This window comes from Schistocerca piceifrons, chromosome 2, assembly GCF_021461385.2.
Source record: "Schistocerca piceifrons isolate TAMUIC-IGC-003096 chromosome 2, iqSchPice1.1, whole genome shotgun sequence".
Classification (NCBI taxonomy): Eukaryota; Metazoa; Arthropoda; class Insecta; order Orthoptera; family Acrididae; genus Schistocerca; species Schistocerca piceifrons.
The window spans coordinates 953,263,307-953,284,146 of NC_060139.1; the positions used below are offsets into that span (position 1 = coordinate 953,263,307).

At 42.7% G+C, this 20,840-nt stretch overlaps 1 protein-coding gene across 3 annotated transcripts in view; it reads left to right on the forward strand.

The window, feature by feature from the left end:
- LOC124778014 (THAP domain-containing protein 1-like) overlaps nt 1-20,840 on the forward strand; it is a 49,126-nt gene that overhangs the window by 26,121 nt on the left and 2,165 nt on the right. The gene's annotated exons all lie outside the window — the stretch shown is intronic.

Here is a 20,840-nt window from a genome sequence, read left to right on the forward strand (position 1 = left end):
CTAGGCGCTTCAGTCTGGAACCGCGCTGCTGCTACGGTTGCAGATTCGAATGCTGCCTCGGGCATGGATGTGTGTGATGTCCTTAGGTTAGTTAGGTTTAAGTAGTTCTAAGTCTAAGGGACTGATGACCTCAGATGTTAAGTCCCGTAGTGCTTAGAGCCATTTGAACCATTTTGTAATAGGTAGACATCTATGCAGACCATCACACAGGAATTCCAAACTGCATCAGGATCAATTGCAAGTACTATGACAGTTAGGCGGGAGGTGAGAAAACTTGGTTTTCATGGTCGAGCGGCTGCTCATAATCTACACATCACGCCGCTAAATGCCAAACGACGCCTCGCTTGGTGTAAGGAGCATAAAAATTGGACGATTGAACAGTTGAAAAACGTTGTGTGGAGTGACGAGTCACGGTACACAATGTGATGATCCGATGGCAGGGTGTGGGTATGGCGAATGCCCAGTGAACGTCATCTGCCAGCGTATGTAGTACCGACAGTAAAATTCGGAGGCGGTGGTGTTATGGTGTGGTTGTGTTTTTCATGGAGGGGACTTGGACCCCTTGTCGTTTTGCGTAGCACTATCACAGCACAGGCCTACATTAATGTTTTAAGCACTTTCTTGCTTCCCACTGTTGAAGAGGAATTCTGGGATGGCGATTGCATCTTTCAACACGATCGAGCACGTATTCATAATACACGGCCTGTGGCCTAGTGGTCACACGACAATAACATCCCTGTAATGGACTGGCCTGTACAGAGTCCTGACCTGAATCCTACAGAACACCTTTGGGATGTTTTGGAACGCCGACTTCTTGCCAGGCCTCACAGACCGACATGGATATCTCTCCTCAGTGCAGCACTCCGTGAAGAATGGGCTGCCATTCCCCAAGAAACCTTCCAGCACCTGACTGAACGTATGCCTGCGAGAGTGGAAGCTGTCATCAAGGCTAAGTGTGGGCCAACACCATATTGAATTCCAGCATTACCGATGGGAGACGCCACGAACTTGTAAGTCATTTTCAGTCAGGTGTCCGTATACTTTTGATCACATAGTGTACTTCGTCATGGAAGTAGTCAGTATGTAATCTACATATAACAAAATCTGTGAAAAAACGAATTAATAAAGACGACAAAAATTGAAGAGAATATTTCAATAAATAACATACTATAGAGAAAAGCTGTAAACTATTGTGAGGAACTCCTGTGCAGAAAAGACGGAACGTGCCACAAGTAAATCTCCGCATTAAATTTGATTACCTGGGGTTTATCACACTTTTTTTCCAATTCTTCTGGAAGCCTATTGAGTACAATGCTGATGGAAGCGCTATCAAGCTACACGACTCAAGAGGCCGTTAGTAATATGATACATCTTGTAAAGAAAGCATGCACCTGTGGCGCCGTCTCTCCTTGGCGCCCCAATGGGTGTCTTGTGCCTTTTTCTTCATTGTATTTTTGCGGGGCGGACGTCCCATGACATCTCATCAAATTCAGAGTTAATCTATTTCCTCAGTTTTTTTATTACAGCGGGCAGCTAACTCTCCGAGCTTGCCTTAAGCGGTCACTACGCGGTCGATCGGTCGATAACACTGCGCAATAATACTATACAACATTACTGAGACTGTCTCCCTAAAAATGTCAGTTACACAGAGGGTTCCGGAAATATGTAGACACTCCTTGATAATTAATATCTTTGGAACAAAGTGGCGTACCGTTGCAACTTTCAGTGTCGTCGTAACCGCCGTCTGCTCCACATCTCTTGTGAAGCAAGTTACGCAAATTTAAGTATTAACTGCGTTTTTCTTACTTGTCACTTCTTTTCCGTGTGTTTTTGTTTTTAGAAAGCTTTAATTTTCGAGTACTAGTAATAGTGTTCCATAGATTTCGTCTTTGTTTTGAATACAATGCAGAGACAGTTAGTGCTTATTTTCATTGTTTCCAACAAGAAGTGACTAGTAACCACAGTTTAGTCAGCTATCAGCTTTAGTGAATTAGCAGTCTAGTTAAAAGTTGATTACTTAACTCTACAGTAAACTGTTGATTTCTTAGGATGGATAGGATGTGTGACTGCTGTGTACGGACGCAGGAGAAGCTGGCCACTGTTCGCGAACAGCTTAATGTGCTGATGGCCGCGGTTAGCCGTTTTCAGGCTGCTGCTTCGGAGTGTAGCGGCAGTGGGAAGTCTGGTGCGTCGCATGGTACACCCCAGGTGTTACATGCTTCACCCACGGTCCCTGCTGCCGAGACATCTTCGCAGGTTCCGGGCGCGGTTGGGCCACCCTCTCCCCAAGGGGAGTGGCGGGTTCAAAGGCGTTCGCGTCGCACGAGGCGGAGGGTAAATGTGGAGGCTGGCCGTGTGGCATCGCCCGCTCTGTCTGAGTGGACATGTGGCCGCTCCTTCAGCAAGGTCCGAGCAGGCACACGAGGGAGGGGTTTATTAGTGATTGGGAGCTCCAATGTTAACGGTTGATGGAGCCCCTTAGGGAAATAGCGGAAAGGTCGGGGAAGAAGGCCAGTGTTCACTCTGTCTGCTTGCCGGGGGTCTCATCCGAGATGTGGAGGAAGTCCTGCCGGCGGCGATAGAGAGCACTGGTTGCACCCGACTGCAAATTGTTGCTCATGTCGCCACCAATAACTCCTGCCGTCTGGGTTCAGAGGTTATCCTCAGTTCATACAGGCGGTTGGTGGAGTTGGTGAAGACGGAAAGCCTCGCTTGCGGAGTGGAATCTGAGCAAATTATTTGTAGAGTCGTTCCCAGAACCGATTGCGCTCCTCTGGTTTGGAGCCGAGTGGAGGGTTTAAACCAGAGGCTCAGACGAGTCTGCGGAGATCTGGGTTCAAATTTCTCGACCTCCGCTATTGGGCGGATAAATGTAGGGTCCCCCTGAATAGGTCAAGCGTGCACTACACGCAGGAAGCGGCTACAAGGATAGCGGAGAACGTGTGGAGTGCACATGTGGGTTTTTTAGGTTAGAGAATTCCCTCCCTAGGCCCGACAAGACGCTTCCTGAGACGAAACAGGGAATGACAATATTAATGTGGTAATAGTAAACTGCAGGAGCGTCTATAGAAAGGTCCCAGAACTGCTCTCATTAATAAACGGTCACAATGCCCACATAGTACTTGGGACGGAAAGTTGGCTGAAACCAGACAGTGAAGGGGGAGGCGTGTCTATAGCGATAAGAAGTGCAATAGTATCAAAGGAAATCAACGGAGATCCGAAATGTGAAATAATTTGGACGAAGGTCACAGTTAAGCAGGCTCAAACATGCTAATTGGATGTCTCTATAGGCCCCCTGGCTCAGCAGCTGTTGTGGCAGAACACCTGAAAGAAAATCTGGAAAATATTTTGAGTAGATTTCCTGGCCATGTTATAGTTTTGGGTGGAGATTTTGATTTACCATATATCGACTGGGAGACTCAAACGTTTAAAACGGGTGGCAGGGACAAAGAATCCAGTGAAACTTTTTTAAGTGCGTTATCTGAAAACTACCTTGAGCAGTTAAGCAGAGAACCGACTCGTGGCGATAACATATTAGACCTTCCGGTGACAAACAGACCCGAACTATTTAAAACAACGCACAACAGGGAATCAGCGATCATAAAGCGGTTAAGCATCGGTGATTTCAGCCGTAAATAGAAATATTAAAAAAGGTAGGAAGATTTTTCTGTTTAGCAAAAGAGACAAAAAGCAGATTTCAGAGTCCTTGACGGCTCAATACAAAAGTTTTATCTCAAGTACAGTGTTGAGGATCAGTGGACAAAGTTCAAAACCATTGTACAATATGCATTAGATCAGTATGTGCCAAGCAAGAGCGTAAGAGATGGAAAAGAGCCACCGTGATACAACAACTGAGTTAGAAAAGTGCTACGGAAGCAAAGGGAACTTCACAGCAAACAAAAACTTAGCCAAAGCCTTGCAGACAAACAAAAATTACAGGAAGTGAAATGTAGTGTGAGGAGGGCTATGCGAGAGGCGTTCAACGAATTCTAAAGTGAAGTTCTGTGTACTGACTTGGCAGAAAATCCTAAGAAATTTTGGTCTTATGTCAAAGCGGTAGGTGGATCAAAACAAAATGTCCAGGCACTCTGTGACCAAAATGGTACTGAAATAGAGGATGACAGACTAAAGGCCGAAATACTAAATGTCTTTTTCAAAGCTGTTTCACAGAGGAAGACTGCACTGTAGTTCCTTCTCTAGATTGTCGCACAGATGACAAAATGGTAGATATCGAAATAGATGACAGAGGGATAGAAAAACAATTAAAATCGCTCAAAAGAGGAAAGGCCTCTGGACCTGATGGGATACCAGTACGATTTTACTCAGAGTATGCGAAGGAACTTGACGCCCTTCGTGCAGCGGTGTAGTGTAGGTCTCTAGAAGAGCGTAGCGTTCCAAAAGATTGGAAAAGGGCACAGGTTATCCCCATTTTCAAGAAGGAACGTCGAACAAATGTGCAGAACTGTAGACCTATATCTCTAACATCGATCAGTTGTAGAATTTTGGAACACGTATTATGTTCGAGTATAATCACTTTTCTGGAGACTAGAAATCTACTCTGTAGAGATCAGCTTGGGTTTCGAAAAAGACGATCGTGTGAAACTCAGCTCGCGCTATTCGTCCACAAGACTCAGAGGGTCATAGACACAGGTTCTCAGGTAGATGCTGTTTTTCTTGCCTTCCGCAAGGCGTTTTGTAAGTAGGCTGTTTAGGTTTTTATGTTGGTAACGCCACGTAGCGCTCTGTATGAAAATCACTGACTGTGCTGCGTGCAGTCTGTGGCTGGTTGGCATTGTTGAAATATTCGCTATTGTAGTGGTGGGCAGTTGGATGTGAACAGCGCATAGCGTTGCGCAGTTGGAGGTGGCCGCCAGCAGTGGTGGATATGGGGAGAGAGATGGCAGAATTTTAAGAGCGGACGATCTGGACGTGTGTCCGCCAGAAAGAGTAAATTTGTAATACTGGATATCATGAACTGATATGTTCACTATTAAGGTAAAGACATTGTTTGTTCTCTATCGCCGGCCGAGATGGCCGTGCGGTTCTAGGCGCTTCAGTCCGGAACCGCGTGACTGCTACGGTCGCAGGTTCGAATCCTGCCTCGGGCATGGATGTGTGTGATGATCTTAGGTTAGTTTGGTTTAATTAGTTCTAAGTTCTAGGCGACTGATGACCTCAGAAGTTAAGTCGCATAGTGCTCAGAGCCATTTGAACCATTTTGTTCTCTATCAAAATCTTTCATTTGCTAACTATGCCGAACAGTAGTTAGTGCCTTCAGTAGTTAGAATCTTTTATTCAGCTGGCAGTACTGGCGCACGCTGTATTACAGTAGTTTGAGTAACGAAGATTTTTGTGAGGTAAGTGATTCATGAAAGGTATAGGTTATTGTTAGTCAGGGCCATTCTTTTGTAAGAATTATGAAAGTCAGATTGCGTTGCGCTAAAAATATTGTGTTTCAGTTTAAGCACCGTCATTTATAATTTTTCTAAGGGGACGTCTCAGTTTGATACAGTTCCCCACAGCCGTTTAATGAACAAAGTAAGAGCATATGGATTATCAGACCAATTGTGTGATTGGATTGAAGAGTTCCTAGATAACAGAACGCATCATGTCATTCTCAATGAAGAAAAGTCTTCCGAAGTAAGAGTGATTTCAGGTGTGCCGCAGGGGAGTGTCGTAGGATCGTTGCTATTCACATTATATATAAATGACCTTGTGGGTAACATCGGAAGTTCACTGAGGCTTTTTGCGGATGATGCTGTAGCATATCGAGAGGTTGTAACAATGGAAAATTGTACTGAAATGCAGGAGGATCTGCAACGAATTGACGCATGGCGCAGGGAATGACAATTGAATCTCACTGTAGACATGTGTAATATGCTGCGAATACATAGAAAGAAAGATCATTTATCACTTAGCTACAATACAGCAGGTCAGCAACTGGAAGCAGTTAATTCCATAAATTATCTGGGATTAGGGATTAGGAGTGATTTAAAATGGAATGACCATATAAAATTAATAGTCGGTAAAGCAGATGCCAGACTGAGATTCATTGGAAGAATCCTAAGGAAATGCAGCCCGAAAACAAAGGAAGTAGATTACAGTACACTTGTTCGCCTACTGCTGGAATACTGCTCACCACTGTGGGATCTGTACCAAATAGGGTTGCTAGAAGAGATAGAGAAGATCCAACGGAGAGCAGCGCGCTTCGTTACAGGATCATATAGTAATCGCGAAAACGTTACGGAGATGATAGATAAACTCCAGTGGAAGACTCTGCAAGAGAGACGCTCAGTAGATCGGTACGGGCTTTTTTTGAAGTTTCGAGAACATACCTTCACCGAGGAGTCAAACAGTATATTGCCCCCTCCTACGTATATTTCGCGAAGAGATCATGAGGGTAAAATCAGAGAGATTAGAGTCACAGAGGCATATCGACAATCTTTCTTTCCACGAACAATACGAGACTGGAATAGAAGGGAGAACCAATAGAGGTACTCAAGGTACCCTTCGGCACACACCGTCAGGTGGCTTGCGCTGTATGGATGTAGATGTAGATGTCGATGTAACATGTCGATTGTTTTCTCAACAGATCTTGGCATGCATTTTATAGCAGATGACAGTGCAGCAGTGAATGATGTAAGATTGTCGTTTGGGCAACGCAGGTCCGTATTGAAGTGGTAGGGTAAGTGCGAAAACACGGTGGAAGTACAACGGCAATGGTGTAACGTGTACGGAATTCAGCCACCAACACATACAACAATTTATCGTATTAGGGATAAATTTGAAGCCGACGGAATTGTTCAGGATGTGCATAGGGAAAGGTCTGGCTGACCAAAAACGCCAACAAGTCCAGAAGCGCTGCTCTGTTGCAACATTTTGCTAGGTCACCTCAGAAATGTGTGAAGCAGGGTGCACGTGAAAAGCGGGGTATGCCGATCAAGCGTACGATTCTGAAGGCTGCAAAGTGGAACGCGTACATTCCAAAATTCTGCACGCTATGAAAGAGGACATTTCGGATCGAAGGATGGAGTACTGCGAATGGTTTGAAGGCATGCTTGGCGAAGATGAACGTTTTGCATGGATGGTTTTCTGGTCTGACGAAGCGCAGTTCTAACTGAACGGTACTGTAAACCGCCACATCGGCGTGTACTGGGCTCCTGAAAATTCCCCAGTTCATGTGGATAAACATGTTAATCTACTGGGTGTCAATGTGTGGTGTGGTCTCTCATCATGCCGTTTGATTGCCCTATTCTTCTTTGAAGGTATGTAACTGGTGAGGTATACCTTAATATGCTGCAGACTTCGTTTTTACCTGCCATCGGAGAGATGTTTGGAAATGAAAGTTTCCGTCTACAAGATGATGCTCTGCCTTATTACAATGGAGGTGTTAGAGCCTACTTGGATGAACACCTACGCCGACCGAGGTGGCCGAGCGGTCCTAGGCGCTACAGTCTGGAACCGCGCGACCGCTGCGGTCGCAGGTTCGAATCTTGCCTCGGGCATGGATGTGTGTGACGTCCTTAGGTTAGTTAGGTTTAAGTAGTTCTAATTCTAGGGGACTGATGACCTCAGATGTTAAGTCCCATAGTGCTTAGAGCCATTTGAACCATTTGATGAAAATCTACCTGGACAATGGATAGGTCGAAGAGGAGCTGTTGAGTACCCAACGCGGTACTTACACCTTACACCTCTTGACTTCTGCCTATTGGGAACCTTGAAAAATGAAGTTTATCAGCAGAAGCCAGCTACACTGAACGAGATACGAGAAACCATAGAGACGTTCTTTGCAGTTGTCATATTGGCAGCACTGACAACTGTAGTTCGGTCCACAGCTCAGCGGCATCGACGTGGTTTAGCTACTAATGGGTGTCACTTTCAACACATAAAATAACCTCCCCCCCCCCCCTTCCTCCGTACAAGAACTGTAAGAGTATGTCATTTTGTTCCGTAAATATTGACAGTTAAATTGTTGTCGTGAAAGGTTAAATATTCAGTAGTAAATTTTCAGCTTAAGTTATTAAGCAAGTTGGGAGATCGTTTCTTAGCGATAGGAAGTGAAATATTTGTGTGACGAGTTAGATGCCGCTATCCAATAATTGATCAGCTAAGAAGAAGCTGACATTGGAGCAGCACGAGGCTATCAGCGCGTTAAGCAACTTGACTCTTGAGCAGTACAGGCACCAAGTGCCGACAAGTATATGACGAGAAAGTACGGTGGACGAAAAACACTCGTTATATCTCAGGGAATTGATCGTAATACACTCGCTTCTAGAAGCGTTTGCAATTCTGTAATGAATAAAAATTTAAACTTAAATCAAAACTAGCTATGCTCCAGACTGAACGCTGAAAGGCATAATCAGTCTTAAATGATGATGATGATGATCAAAACTAGCAAACATAATTCGTGAAACACTAACAGGTACAGTATCTAAAGTCAAATTTATGGGAGAAGTATCTCAGCCTTTAGAAATAAAAACTGGTGTTAGACAAGGTGATGGTTTATCACCTTTACTGTTTAACTGTGTTCTAGAAAAAATTGTAAGGGTCTGGAATTCGGAGCTAAAAAACCACAAAATTGAACCAATAACTCTGGGAAGGAACACAAATGGAATTAAGGTAAACTGCTTGGCTTTTGCGGATGATTTCGCAATACTTTCAGAAAACCTGACAGAAGCAGTTACTCAAATAAACATTCTGGAAAAATTAGCAAACAGAACTGGTCTCAAAATTTCAGCTGAAAAAAACAAAATTCACGGCAAATATAAAAAATGCTCCAAAATACATAGAAACACAAATAGGTAAAATAGAGCGAGTAAATAAAATTAAATATCTTGGAGAAACTATACGACAGAATGGACTAGAAAAATCTGCAATAGATGTAAGAATTAACAAAATGGAAAGAGCATATGGTTTGACCATAAATATTTACAACAAGAAATGTATATCCAGAAAAACAAAACTAAAACACTACACCACAGTGCTACGACCAGGATGTTTATATGGATCTGAATGCCTAAGATGAACTATAAGATGGACAAACTAGAGGTACTGGAAAGAAGGATTATTAGAAAAATAATGGGTGCAATGAAAACTGCAGATGGTTGGAAAATAAGAAGTAATGAGGAGATCTACAAAAATATAGAGAAAATATCTGAAGATTAACCTTTTTTGGACATCTCTACCGAATGGATGGAAACAGACTAACAAAACAAATACTCCTATATTTCTGGATGAAGAAATCGACAATAGCATGGATTACAGAAGTAAGAAAAGATCTTGAAAGAAACAACATCAAAGAATCAGAAATAGCAGAAAGAAACCGTTTTAAAAACAAAATAGTAAACGTGGAAGGCTTTCAAAACAGAAGAAATAAAAAATCGGGAACAACATGGATAGAAGAAAGGAAGAGACTTCATGGGGAGAAAATGAGGGAATACTGGAAAAATAGGAAACAAAAACAAAGGAATAAGAGGAACTGAAGTTGCGAACGTGATCCTAGTTGATCAATATGCATGTAAAAAAAAAAAAAAAGCACTGTACGCCAGAATACACTGTGGGTGGCGGGGGGTGGGGGAGAGGGGGCAGGGGGGCAAGTGCTCCTTCTTGCCACCAAAGACTAACTGCGAAAGATCAATATGACACACACTAATATTTGAGAGCATTGTACCGGAGTTAGAGAAAAATATGGGAACATTGCGAGAAATACTTGCTTGAACATAAATGCAGATGATCGTCAAACATGCAGGTTGCGCTGTTCTATTTGACCGTGAACGACACCTGTGGAAATGACCTCAATACGATGCAACTGTGAGTGGTGGTCTGAACAGTGTTATGTGTTGTTGTGAGTGCATTATGTCGAGGCCCAGCGGAGTCGAACTTGGGCAAATTACTGGAGCTCGTTTGGTGATTGGTTTCGTAACCAAAGTAGTCGGACTATTTAATGTTTCAAGAGGCATCGTATCAAAGATTTACACCACATGCAGGAAAAGCGGAGAAAGATCATCCGCTAGGTCACAAAGCAGACGAAAGTGTGTGTTGAGTGATCGTGACAGAAGGTCATTGGAGAGGATTGTGGCGAAAAATAAGAGGATGTCAGCTGCAAAAGTCAAAGGATGTTGCATTCGCGAATCCTGTCAGCACCAAAACAACGCGGAGGGAGCTCCATAATCAGGAAATCGGAGGGCGAACTGGAATTCCAAAACCATTGATCAGTTATGCAGAAGCCCGTAAAAGGAAAACGTGGTGTTGAAAACATAAACTCTGCACTTAGGTGCGTTGGAAGAAAGGCATTTGGTCAGATGAGTCTTGTTTTACACTGTTTGGGACTTCTGGCAGAGTTTAGGTCCTAAAAGTGAAACATGGTGTGGGTTCGCCGATGACTTCCGCAGCCATATCGTGGTATTCTATAGGGGCCACATGGTTACCCTGTAAGATCGCATTACTACCAAGAATTATGTGGCCATTTTTGCTGATCAGGTCCATGTCATGGTGCAATGTTTGTTCTCCAGTTGTGGTAGTTGTAGCGTTGTGTTCCAAGAGGCAGCGCCCCGTCCACACAGCTCGCATCGTCCAGGACTGGTTTTTCCAGCACGAGGATGAATTCTCAATCTCCCCTGGTTACCAAAGTCATCAGTTCTATTGAGTCTTTGCAGTTTACTTTGGAGACTATGGTGCGTGATCGCTATCGACCTATATAACCGTTAAATGAGCTCGCCACTTTTTTTGCAGAATGAATGGTACAGGATTTCCTTGAAAACCACAACGGACCTGTATTTATCCATTCCGAGACGAGTGGCACCTGTTTTGAATGGCAATGGTTTCCATACATTGTATTAAACATGGTGATGTGTTGTGTATTTGATGTTTCCATATTTTTGTACTCCCCCTGAATGTACACTACTGGCCATTAAAATTGCTACACCAAGAAGAAATGCAGATCACAAACGGATATTCATTGGACAAATATATTATACCAGAACTGACATGTGATTGCATTTTCACGCAATTTGGGTGCATAGATCCTGATAAATCAGTACCCAGAACAACCGCCTCTGGCCGTAATAACGGCTTTGATACGCCTGGGCATTGAGTCAAGCAGAGCTTGGATGGCGGGTACAGGTACAGCTGCCCATGCGGCTACAACACGATACCACAGTTCATCAAGAGTAGTGACTGGCGTATTGTGAAGAGTCAGTTGCTCGGCCACCATTGACAAGACGTTTTCAGTTGGTGACAGATCTGGAGAATGTGCTGGCCTGGGCAGCAGTCGAACATTTTCTGTATCCAGAAAGGCTCGTACAGGGCCTGCAACATGAGGTCGTGCATTATCCTAATGAAATGTAGGGTTTCGCAGGGATCGAATGAAGGGTAGAGCCACGGGTCGTAACACATCTGAATTGAATGCGAACAAGAGGTGACCGAGACGTGTAACCAATGTCACCCCATACCATCACGGCGGGTGATACGGCAGTATGGCTATGACGAATACCCGCTTCCAACGTGGGTTCACCGCGATGTCGCCAAAAACGGATGCGATCATCATGATGCTGTAAACAGAACCTGGATTCATCCGAAAAAATGACGTTTTGCCATTCGTGCACCCAGTTCGCCGTTGAGTACACCATCGCAGGCGCTCCTGTCTGTGATGCAGCGTCAAGGGTAACCGCAGCCATGGTCTCCGAGCTGATAGTCCATACTGCTGCAAACGTCGTCGAACTGTTCGTGCAGATGGCTGTTGTCTTGCAAACGTCCTCATCTGTTGACTCAGGGATCGAGACGTGGCTGCACGATCCGTTACAGCCATGCAGATAAGATGCTTGTTATCTCGACTGCTAGTGATACGAGGCCGTTGGGATCCAGCACGGCGTTCCGTATTACTCTCCTGAACCCACCGATTCCATATTCTGCTAACAGTCATTGGATGTCGACCAACGCGAGCAGCAATGTCGCGATACGACAAACCGCAATCGCGATAGGCTAATGTTTGTGTATGAGAAATCGGTTGGAAACTTTCCTCATGTCAGCACGTTGTAGGTGTCACTACCGGCGCCAACCTTGTGTGAATGCTCTGAAAAGCTAATCATTTGCATATCACAGCCTCTTCTTCCTGTCGGTTAAATTTCGTGTCTGTAGCACGTCATCTTCGTGGCGTAACAATTTTAATGCCCAGTAGTGTATATTTCACGTATGTTGAACATATTTCACACGTATTTATACACATATTTGACTGTATCTGTATTTCTTTCCAGATATAAGCTAATATGTGGGCTTAATTTGGTTGAAATCGTTCCAGGGGGTTTAAGATGACCTTTTCACACGTGGCTTTGCCCGCGTATGCACAGGTCAAATATATATCACATATGTTTAACACATTTCAGACGTGTTTATACACATATTTGACTGTATCTGTGGCGAATTTCACGCTGCAGTTTTATTTTCACGCAGCTTAATGTCTATGACATCTTATCTCCTGAACTATGAGCTGTACAATGATATAATTTTGCAGGTATATCCAGAAACGTATTTACGCCTGGGCAGACTAGGCAGCTACCTATTGCTGCGCATTTTAAGGGGCGGTGGATTTCATGGTTGGCTTACAGGCTGCTAATATTTTTTAAAAATATTTTAAACTCTTGAAAACAGAATGCTAATTAACTTACAAAGAAAAGTATATGAATAATATTGGCATAAATCAGCTCAAATTTCGCGAACGATCTGGTCAGGCAGCGGAATAAGGACAGGTTTTGGTTTAGTAACGAAGTTACGTCGCAACTATGTGACCACTATTCAGTGTATTCATTGTTGTGCCTTCTCACGTGATATACGTCGAGAAGGTAAATCTCGTTGCTTGCAATTAAGCTTTGTAATGGGAGACGCCGCTAACACTGTCATAGGAGTAGCCAGTGTCGACACCCAACAATGCCGATTAAAACTTCAGATTCAAAGAAAATATCGCCAGTGATTGTAATAGCCCGCCCCTTGGCTGGCAGTTCAGTATAATTTGAAATTCTATAGAGCGCAGTTGTTTAGTTTGTGATTTATATTTTAGTATTAATGAAAATGCGTGGCAGACGGCGAAGTGTAAGTGGTCCCCAGTCCCGGAAACTTGCGAAAGATAAAGCAATAAAGGAAGAGGGAATTGAGAGAAGGAATGCAAAAATCGATGTGCTATTTAAAAATGCCCCCCCCCCCCCCCCCATGAACCATGGACCTTGCCGTTGGTGGGGAGGCTTGCGTGCCTCAACGATACAGATAGCTGTACCGTAGGTGCAACCACAACGGAGGGGTATCTGTTGAGAGACCAGACTAACGCGTGGTTCCTGAAGAGGGGCAGCAGCCTTTTCAGTAGTTGCAGGGGCAACAGTCTGGACGATTGACTGATCTGGCCTTGTAACACTAACCAAAACGGCCTTGAAGTGCTGGTACTGCGAACGGTTGAAAGCAAGGGGAAACTACAGCCGTAATTTTTCCCGTGGGCATGCAGCTTTACTGTATGGTTAAATGATGATGGCGTCCTCGTGGGTAAAATATTCCGGAGATAAAATAGTCCCCCATTCGGAACTCCGGGCGGGGACTACTCAAGAGGACGTCGTTATCAGGAGAAAGAAAACTGGCGTTCTACGGATCGGAGTGTGGAATGTCAGATCCCTTAATCGGGCAGGTAGGTTAGAAAATTTAAATAGGGAAATGGATAGGTTAAAGTTAGATATAGTGGGAATTAGTAAAGTTCGGTGGCAGGAGGAACAAGACTTCTGGTCAGGTGAATACAGGGTTATAAGTAAAAAAACAAATAGGGGTAATGCAGGAGTAGGTTTAATAATGAATAAAAAAATAGGAGTGCGGGTTAGCTACTACAAACAATATAGTGAGCGCATTATTGTGGCCAAGATATACACGAAGCCCATGCCTACTACAGTAGTACAAATTTATATGCCAACTAGCTCTACAAATGATGAAGAAATTGAGGAAATGTATGATGAGATAAAAGAAATTTTTCAGGTAGTGAATGGAGACGAAAATTCAATAGTCATGGGTGACTGGAATTCGGTAGTAGTAAAAGGGAGAGAAGGAAACGTCGTAGGTGAATGTGGATTGAGGCTAAGAAATGAAAGAGGAAGCCGCCTGGTAGAATTTTGCACAGAGCACAACTTAAGTATAGCTAACACTTGGTTCAAGAATCATAAAAGAAGGTTGTATACATGGAAGAAGCCTGGAGATACTGACAGATTTTAGATAGATTATATAATGGTAAGACAGCGATTTAGGAACCAGGTTTTAAATTGTATGACATTTCCAGGGGCAGATGTGGACTCTGACCACAATCTATTGGTTATGAACTGTAGATTAAAACTGAAGAAACTGCAAAAAGGTGGGAATTTAAGGAGATGGGACCTGGATGGACTGACTAAACCAGAGGTTGTACAGAGTTTCAGGGAGAGCGTAAGGGAACAAATGGCAGGAATGGGGGAAAGAAATACAGTAGAAAAAGAATGGGTAGCTTTGAGGGATGAAGTAGTGAAGGCAGCAGAGGATCAAGTAGGTAAAAGGACGAGGGCTAATAGAAATCCTTGGGTAACAGAAGAAATTTTGAATTAAGTTGATGAAAGGAGAAAATATAAAAATGCAGTAAATGAAGCAGGCAAAAAGGAATACAAACGTCTCAAAAATGAGATCGACAGGAAGTGCAAAATGGCTAAGCAGGGATGGCTAGAGGATAAATGCAAGGATGCAGAGGCTTATCTCACCAGGGGTAAGATAGATACTGCCTACAGGAAAATTAAAGAGACCTTTGGAGAAAAGAGAACCACTTGTATGAATATCAAGAGCTCAGGTGGAAACCCAGTTCTAAGCAAAGAAGGGAAAACAGAATGGTGGAAGGAGTATATAGAGGGTCTATACAAGGGCGATGTTCTTGAGGACAATATTATGGAAATGGAAGAGGATGTACATGAAGATGTAATGGAAGATATGATACTGCGTGAAGAATTTGACAGAGCACTGATTGACCTGAGTCGAAACAAGGCCCCGGGAGTAGACAACATTCCATTAGAACTACTGACAGCCTTGGGAGAGCCAGTCCTGACAAAACTCGACCATCTGGTGAGCAAAATGTATGAGACAGGCGAAATATCCTCAGACTTCAAGAAGAATATAATAATTCCAATCCCAAAGAGCGCAGGTGTTGACAGATGTGAAAATTACCGAACTATCAGCTTAATAAGTCATGGCACCAAAATAATAACTCGAATTCTTTACAAACGAATGGAAAAACTAACAGAAGCCGATCTTGGGGAAGATCAGTTTGGATTCCGTAGAAATATTGGAACACGTGAGGCAATACTGACCCTAGGGCTTGTCTTAGAAGCTAGATTAAGGAAAGGCAAACCTACGTTTCTAGCATTTGTAGACTTAGAGAAAGCTTTTGAAAATGTTGACTGGAATACTCTCTTTCAAATTCTGAAGGTGGCAGGGGTATAATACAGGGAGCGAAAGGCTATTTACAATTTGTATAGAAACCAAATGGCAGTTATAAGAGTTGAGGGGCATGAAAGGGAAGCAGTGGTTGGGAAGGGAGTGAGACAGGGTTGCAGCCTCTCCCCGATGTTATTCAATCCGTATATAGAACAAGCAGTGAAGGAAACAAAAGAAAAATTCGAAGTAGGTATTAAAATCCATGGAGAAGAAATAAAAACTTTGAGGTTCGCCGATGACGTTGTAATTCTGTCAGAGACAGCAAAGGACTTGGAAGAGCAGTTGAACGGAATGGATAGTGTCTTGAAGGGAGGATATAAGATGAACATCAACAAAAGCAAAACGAGGATAATGGAATGTAGTTGTATTAAGTCGGGTGATGTTGAGGGTATTAGATTAGGAAATGAGACACTTACAATAGTAAAGGAGTTTTGCTATTTGGGGAGCAAAATAACTGATGATGGTCGAAGTAGAGAGGATATAAAATGTAGACTGGCAATGGGAAGGAAAGCATTTCTGAAGAAGAGCAATTTGTTAACATCGAGTATAGATTTAAGCGTCAGGAAGTCGTTTCTGAAAGTATTTGTATGGAGTGTAGCCATGTATGGAAGTGAAACATGGACGATAAATAGATTAGACAAGAAGAGAATAGAAGCTTTCGAAATGTGGTGCTACAGAAGAATGCTGAAGATTAGATGGGTAGATCACATAACTAATGAGGAGGTGTTGAATAGGATTGGGGAGAAGAGAAGTTTGTGGCACAACTTGACTAGAAGAAGGGATCGGTTGGTAGGACATGTTCTGAGGCATCAAGGGATCACCAATTTAGTATTGGAGGGCAGCGTGGAGGGAAAAAAACGTAGAGGGAGACCAAGAGATAAATACACCAAGCAGATTCAGAAGGATGTAGGTTGCAGTAGGTACTGGGAGATGAAGAAGCTTGCGCAGGATAGAGTAGCATGGAGAGCTGCATCAAACCAGTCTCAGGACTGAAGATCACAACAATAACAACATTTAAAAATGAAACACAGCCAGCTAGTTGCAGCTCGAGTTCGCGTCTAGAAACATCAGAGTGTAATAAAGTGGAGGGTAACAATGTGGTGAACAGCCCGTGGGTATTCTGAGTAAGGGTTTCCGCTAATGTAAGCAATAATAATGTCGCGGAAACAGTAATTTCAGTTGACATAAATTACACAAAGCAAATTATGATAGTGGTCCAATTTTTGACGATTCTGCGAGCTGGATAATAAATGAATTCCTTCGCGATCAGATCGTTAAACAAGGTCCTGTGGCAACAGAATATGGACTGTGATTTCAGTGATTCATGCAGGCTTTGTACTGACATTCCGGGACTCTTAAATAAAGGTTTGTTTTACATAATCATTTGGAATGGTGAGAAACAAAAAAGACTATATTTAGTATACTCTCAATGCAAGGGCAGTGTATTTTGTGTCCCATGCTTGTTGTTTACAAAACCTAATGAGGGATTAAATGAGTGGAAAAACCGTCAGCCACAATTAACTGCCCATGAAAATTCAGCTGAACGTAGGAACAGCGTGTTCACTTTAAAAATTAGAGGACAAATTACGGTGAGGATAGATAAGCAACTAATATTTCCGCTCGAGACAGAAGAAAAATGTTGATGGGACATGCTAATACGAGTTGTTACTACGCTAGTAGGAGAATTCGATCCTTTCTAACCAAACATAAAGAACTTCACAGGAACAAGGGAAAAGGGAGTACATCAAATGTTTCTTTTCCAATGTGTGAAGAAACGGGGGTTGCCTTGCCTCTAACTACTTACTTTCAACTACTTTTCAAGGTCATGCAATTACACATTTCTCATAGGATTTCGGTGGCCTTTAAAAGTGTTAAAACTAGGTAGTTGAAAAATCGTCATTTCTGAGTTATGACGTTGTTGCAACAAATGGGTGACATGTAGCTCAGCTGTCTTTTGTTGTGACGTTTATATCAAAAGATGGATTTCCCTTTGCAAGATTTATCTGTTCCAAATTCAGGACACAAATCATAAGAATTAGCTGATTCGTTAATAAATTTACTAATTAAGTATGAAGCCGACGTTTGCCATGTTAGTAGGGCCAAATATAGCTTCTGGTGAAAGTGTTCTGATAAAAAAATGCCAGCTTGCGTCATTTACAGGTATTCTAGTCGTTCTGATTATAGTCTGAAGAAATAGTTTGTCATTTGTAAGTGGACTCGTTCAAGTGGACATTTTCTGTTATATACAGGAATTTAGTTGTGCTGGTTACTTTTACTGCAGTGGTTTCATTTATGCAATTTGATTTTAGCTGTCCTAGAGCGCTCCGGTTGAAAGCTGTGAGAAGGAAATATTGCAAACCGTACAGATACAGCAAAATAGGTCCTCAGCATTTTCGGGGAGAGAACATCAGTTCCGTCAGTCCCTATTAAGGAAAATGCTGACTTACGAAAACAGCCTTTTCTCATCACATACTTCGCTCCTTGTCATTCGAAGCGTGTAAGAAGAAGAAGAAAGTTACATTAACGAGATCAAATGCGTCGTATCACTGGATAAAATATGCCTTTAAGATCAGAATAACGTCCGACACTGCCTTCGTGAGACTGTGTTATTCACGAAAGCACTGTAATATTTACTATGTAAGACAACTGTTGCGTGAACAAGGCAGAAATTTAGAACCAGAAGCGACTGTAAACAGTAGTCTGCTTATGTTGAGGGGCTACTAACATGGTGGCGCCGGCTTCAAAGCAATGTACAGCGTAGGTCCGTAGCGCCACCTTATTATATCTCCGTACATATGTCAATGTAAGCAATATACATGGTACTTATTCTGGTTTCAAAGCTAGAAATAAACAAATAAACCCTCTAGCTGTGTATATTCCGTGTGCAGCTCACCCCCCCCCCCCCCCCCCCCCCCCGCCCTAAACTTGTGTGTTGTCCTCAAACGGCTTCATTTTTCCGCTTGTTGCAACAAATGTACTCTTCCTTCTCAGCTTCGACGATCCGCCGTTGGAATATTTTACAATCAGAATTTCCGAAACACTTTGAACAGGGCGTCACGATACACTCTCAGTGTTAATGGGGTAGGACGAACATCAGCTTTAGAAGTTATTCAGGACGATGGATCTCAAAAGGCTTCAGTAAGATTCGAGGCGACTGGATTATTGAGCAGTCTGCAGTGTCTGGAAATCGCAATAATGAAAACTTTTGGTCAGCAATATTGAAGAAATTCGATGCTACTAACTATTGTATAGTGTTTATAGCGGTACTTGGAGTGTAATAAAGTTGTACGCTTGTTTACTTGAATAAGTTCGAGAGAATCATTCTACGCACGACATATACGAAAACGCTGGCTTCGAAAAGAGTAAGATAAAAATATGCATAAAACAGCCAAAAAAAGAGAAAAGTCAAGACAACTGAATCTGGACGAAATGGCCGAACTTGATTCTACTTTTGAGGTAAAGGATGATTTTTGGGTGAATACATTTCTGGTTTTTATAGCCGGATTGATATGTGAATTGGAGAAAAAAAGGAAGACTTTTGTATCTATGTCATTCTTTTTTCCAGTTTCACCACAGTCCGTGGTTCACTACAACACAATGCTGTGCTCCAAAAGTATATTCACAGAAATTTCTTCCTCAGATTAAGATCGATGTATGATATTAGCAGACTTCTCTTGGCCAGGAATGCCCTCTTCGCCTATGCTAGTCTGCTTTTTTTGTCCTCCTTACTTCGGACGTCACGCATGTCTTGCTTCCAAGATAGCATAATTAGTTAATTTCGTCTGCTTCGTGGTATCCAATTTTGTTGTTAAGTTTATCGCTAACGTCACTTCTGCTACTCTTCATTAAGCCGGGTTCCCACGAGGCGTGACACGCTAGCGTGAAACATGCTGTCGTGGAACACTACCCCTGTGGACGAAGAGACGAGTTTGACAGTGACGTCACGGGCAGGCTTGAGGGCTTACGCTTCATTTCAGACGTGTTTGATCTTCAGTCGGGAGTTTGCCTCATATTTGGCTGTGTCAGATTACAAAATCTAGTGCTACGAACAACAAGATGGCAACTAGTGCCATTATAGGTCGTATGATCAAGTTGCAAGACAGTGAAACTTTAGAATTTCTGGAACTTTACGCTACTGAGCAGGTCTTGTATGATGTAAGCAGAGAAGAATACAGAGACCGAGATGCAAGAATGGCTGCTGCCAAAAGAATTAGTGATGCGCTCCAAATTCCAGGATTCGGACCGAAGGAAGTAATTGCGAAATTTAAAAACTTGAGGAGTTCGAATTGTCAGGAACTGAAGAGAATAATCGAAAGCGAACGGTCTGGAGCTGGCGCTGACGAGGTTTATAAACCAAAAATATTCTGGTTTGACAAGATGAATTCTTTCATTCGCCCATTCGTTCAGCAACGACCCGCACTATCAAATCTGGTAAGCGAAATAAAACTTTTTCCATATTTGAAATTTTATACATTTTCAAAATTGTTACTTACATTTACATTATTACAACAGTTTTTATAATGATTATACAGAATAGTAGGTATATCATAGGAACAGTACCAGCTTCTTACAATACAACAATATCTAGCGCTATAACAGTACATTCTTATAATAAAATATATCTAGCAATGCATTTACTTTGTGACACATACTAATTGAAGACAACCATGTACAAAATAACTGAGCACAATATTGACACTGATGTGCTCTACGGTTCTATATTTGGAACGTCGCCGAGTAGTACATTTAGCCAGGGCACAGCACCTTCATTATTAAAGTAATCACGGTACTTATCCCGAATTTATTGTGCCTGTCGATGTGGATGTCTGTTAGCAGTTTACGGAAGGTTCTGTAGGCCAGTAATTTCCTGCTGACGCCACGATCCAGGGAAAATACAATGGTTTTCATTCTCGAAGTCAATTAAGCCTCGTGAGATGCAGGCGGGATTCGTTTTCCGCAGCCAGTTGTGCAACGAGCACCAGGCTAGTACTACTTTGTCCACCGACTGTATTTTTAAAGATATTGGTTTTTCAAATACTCTGAACTTAGTCACAAGTATGCCGAAAGTATTTTCTACAACTCTTCGAGCCCTTGAAACTCGATAGTCGTAGATTCTTTCCTGTCGAGACATGTAACGCCGACTGTAAGGTTTCATTAGATAAATCTTCAGCGGAAACGGATCATCCCCTACAATAACAAAATCAGTTGGCATTGCAAGGGAATTTGTCTCCAAAGCGTTGTACAATGTGCTGTTTTGAAATATACCACCATCAGAATTTCTTCCTTTAGCTCCTACATCAACATACAGGAAACAATAATAGGAATCAGCTAAATCTAGTTCCGTCCAGATCTCCTGCACAGCCTGG